This window comes from Trachymyrmex septentrionalis, unplaced genomic scaffold (assembly GCF_001594115.1).
Source record: "Trachymyrmex septentrionalis isolate Tsep2-gDNA-1 unplaced genomic scaffold, Tsep1.0 scaffold73, whole genome shotgun sequence".
In the NCBI taxonomy this organism is placed as follows: Eukaryota; Metazoa; Arthropoda; class Insecta; order Hymenoptera; family Formicidae; genus Trachymyrmex; species Trachymyrmex septentrionalis.
In genome coordinates this window covers 1,110,869-1,114,887 of record NW_017305916.1, presented here as the reverse complement: position 1 = coordinate 1,114,887, position 4,019 = coordinate 1,110,869, and the positions used below count along the sequence as shown (strand labels likewise).

The 4,019-nt window shown below is 31.9% G+C and overlaps 1 protein-coding gene across 1 annotated transcript in view; it reads right to left on the bottom strand.

The window, feature by feature from the left end:
• The window catches only part of LOC108753906, a 67,879-nt gene that overhangs the window by 59,184 nt on the left and 4,676 nt on the right, over positions 1 to 4,019 (bottom strand). The window lies entirely within an intron of this gene.

The following is a 4,019-nucleotide window of genomic DNA, read 5'->3' as shown; positions in this document are numbered from 1 at the left end:
ATATATATATATATTTGAAAGAATAATAATAAGTTAATTTTTTTTAGAAACTTCCGTTAAAGTATAATTTACTGCTTTTATATTGTGTATTCATCAAGCGCCTCGTTGAATTAAGATTACACATCGAGTAAAAGGTATTTCCTACAATCTATTCAGCTGTAACGCAGTACTTCCTTTCTAACGAGAAGTCGGCGTTTATCAAATCGAGGATAAACGGAGTTTACAACTTATACCAAGCAGCTTGTCTGTCCCTTTGCCGTTAGGAATTCCTCTCGCGACTCGTTTCGTATTCCTTCCTTTGCGATTTCACGACAAGATCTAAATAAGAAGATATGCTAACAAGAAAGTGTAGAGCTTGTAAACATCAAGCATATGTGTATTTAAATATATAACGTAAAATTACTGATGAAGATCTGTTTACACTTAAGCATTTATAGTATTTTGAGGGTTAATTATCCTTTATAATTAACGTCTTAAAAAAAGCGTTTAAATCTAATTGTATCTTAAACTCACGATACTATCTTAGATAACTAAGAACTAATAAAAACTCACGAATTAGTAAAACTCTTTTAATTTTTCTTTCTTTCTTACTTTTAATTATTCTACTTTACAGAAAATGTAAAATTGAAAAAACAGAATAACTTTATAAAAATCATTTTGTATACGCTTCTCATAAAAAATTATAACGAAAATATTTGAAAGCAATGTACGTTTTTTTCTTGCATATATAAATAATCTCTGTATATAAAGTACATTGCCAATACATAAGATACATTCTATGTGTTGTTGCTGCAGAGAAAAGGAAGATCATGAAGAACCAGGAAATCGGTGAAGCAGAACGCTCAGACAAACTTCCGATTCGAAGAACTCCAACTGAGTTTGTTTTTTAAATACATACATTCCTGAAACTATTGAGCTTTAGATTTTCAATTTTTAGATCACAATTAAAAAAATATATACTGTATAACTAGTCACACAAAATACATATTAATTAATATTAAGTTATCATATTTAGCACTTAAAATTGCTTGAAAAAATATAATTAAACAAAAACACGTACATATTACAAAAATTATTGCGATAAATTATTATATTACGCTAAACAATGTAACACTTTTTATAAAAGTTATAACAACAACAAATTCTTGTTACTTTTTGTGTGTGAATTCTAAATTGAAAATTATCACGTAAATATTGATATTCTTTTTTCCATTTTCAGAATATAAATTTTAGAGGACAAAAACTATATTTATTTTTACTAAAACTATAGTTATTTATATCTTTTTTTTTCATTCTGTAACATTGATGTATCTTGAAGTATATACCATAAAGAAACTGTATTGAATTTATTTTGTGTACCTAACTTTCGTTATGTATTTCGTATATAAAAACTTTAATGCCATTGCTGTTATTTACAAAAACCAGTTGCAGCAAAGAAAAACTAGAATAATATAATATATATAGAGTATTGAAATTTAAAACCATTCACTGGTATTGTTTTTGTAATTTAATTAAATAATACTATTGGCAGATAGTGTATCGGTTTCTTGTGAGACAAAGAAAGTCTTTAACTTTCTCCATTTGTTTGTATCACGTTAGATTTATGTTAATCTTTTCTTAGATCTCGTATCCAATTTACTTCTAAAAACATACGAGATCGAAAACATCGTTTTATGCAATAAAAATGTTAGTCTAGGAAATTTATAAATTATGAGCACGTATACTCGTCCTTGCAGTCCAAATTTCGCAACAGTATTACGAGCGGTTTGCTTGCGGCGATACATCAGCCTATATGACTCTGTGGTTGGCGTTCTATAAATACGTACCACAGACAATTTAAAAATGCAGTGACAGTAATAGCGAGCGCTACATTGTAACCGCGTTAAAAATATTTTTAGCTCCCCGTCTCGTTGTCTTAAAAGCACGAAAAGATGTCAGAGTAAAGTGCTGCGGGCTCCGGCGTGTTCCGGTGCGTAGCGAAAATCGAACTAGGATTACCGAGACCGGTGTTGCAGGTGTATACATATGCATAAACGCATCGCTAAACCGGGGGACATGGGAAAGGCGATAGACGCCACGCTGTTTGCGGTAGCCAGCGGAACGGATGAATGCGAATCGAACGTAACATTCACTCGACGCGACGTGTGAATGAAGCGACCGAGTAACGCGGATAGAAACTCCATTCAGGCTCGCTACTGGAAAAAGCAAGCGCGACTGTATCGATTGCGATCAACATCAAGTTTGATGTGGGGACCAACGAACACCCGGAGCTTTGTTCAAACGTTTGCTTACACCCTTGCGCAGTCGAAATATATGCGATCTTAATTATTAACTTTCTGACACAAGACAAATGTGCGCTTCTTTTAGATTGTTTCTTGAAACGGTTGGAGAAACAGAAAAGTAGCAATAATGCAATACAAAGAAAGTGCAATGAAAAAATTTGTCAAAAATATTTTTAACAGTAGATATAAATTTATTTAAAGCAGCCTTTTCTCTTCAGAGGGAACAACAATTGTCACTATCAATGCGATAACTGTGGAATAAAAAGAATCTAGCAATACCGGATGCTTTTCCAAACACATCATACACAATTTATGAAACTTCCTCTCTCGACATAAATTAACGTGACCTTTATTTTCACGCTAGCTTATTCAAACACCGATAGGCTCTGCGCTTGTGCATCATGGGGCAATGTTTTATCAAGTGCGGATGCCTGAAAAGCCTCGAGAAATTTTTAGCGGGTACAGCTGCCCTGAATAATGAGTTTGGAAATACAGTGCAAACCTTGCGCAAAATTTTTGATCTGTATGCTAATAGATTGCGTTGTATATTTTATTTTAAGAAAATTAAATAGCTGCTGCTAAAAATAATTAACTCATGAAATTTTATATTATAAAAGTTGATTATGGTATAAATTTATGTGTACTTGATAAATAAAGTCATACACATATATTCACGATTATTTGATAGAATAAAGGAATAACAAGCAAAATGAATGTGTTTGAAAAATGGTAAACAGTTTCCGCAGTGTTAAAAAATTTTTAAGCAATATTTAGGTGCAAATATAAAAAAGTAAGACAAAGAATTATACATTATCATATTCGAGCTTAATGCCTTCGTCCAAGTTAAGTTTAGGTTTAAATCGTTACAGGTTCCGGAATCGTTTCTGTTGAGTAAAGTCTCACGAAGTTTTAATGAAATCATAACCGGGAGATCCCGCGCGAAGTTATGCTCTCTTCGACATATTCCTCCTTTTGCTGCTTACATACAGCCTCAGACAATATCAGAACTTTATACGAAGTTCGTTAATATTTTTTATGAAAATAATTAAATTAAAGTTTTCATGAAAGATAGCAAGTAATATTAATTTTATTAATTTTGTCATGTTAAAGATGTATAATATCAATATACGCAATTAAAGATAAGAAATTATTAACAAAATATATTAAAAATAACACTGAGATTATAAAAATTCGCATAATCATTCCGATCATAAATTAGTATGGTCATCAAAATACGGTTTGAAATATGAACGGATGAAACTGGCTGACCCTATTTTGTGCCGTTGTTAATTTCGTCACACTTTAATTTTGTTATACATATATTTTCATAATCATGTTCGTGTATTACACGTATGTGCTCATACGGTTCTCTGTCATTCATATCAATCGAGCAATCGCGAATAAATTATTTATAAATTCCTCTCTGAATGAATACACCATCGAATTTCATCGTTGACATTTCGCGTGCCCATCACGGCCATCACGTAGCGAAGATGATTAAAAGTCGATACCTCCGGGTATGATTTTTTCCATTCTCTCATCGCTGTACGATTTCGCGATACAGCAATAAAAGTTAAAGCGTGATTGAATGTCATATAAAATAGCTTTGCACCGTGTTAATATTTATATTACTCCACGCGCGTTTACATTATTTGAAAGATGATAGGTTTTATAGAATTCGGGGAAATTTACGTTCGCTACACGAACTATTGCGTTATTTCGATTAATTAAAATCAT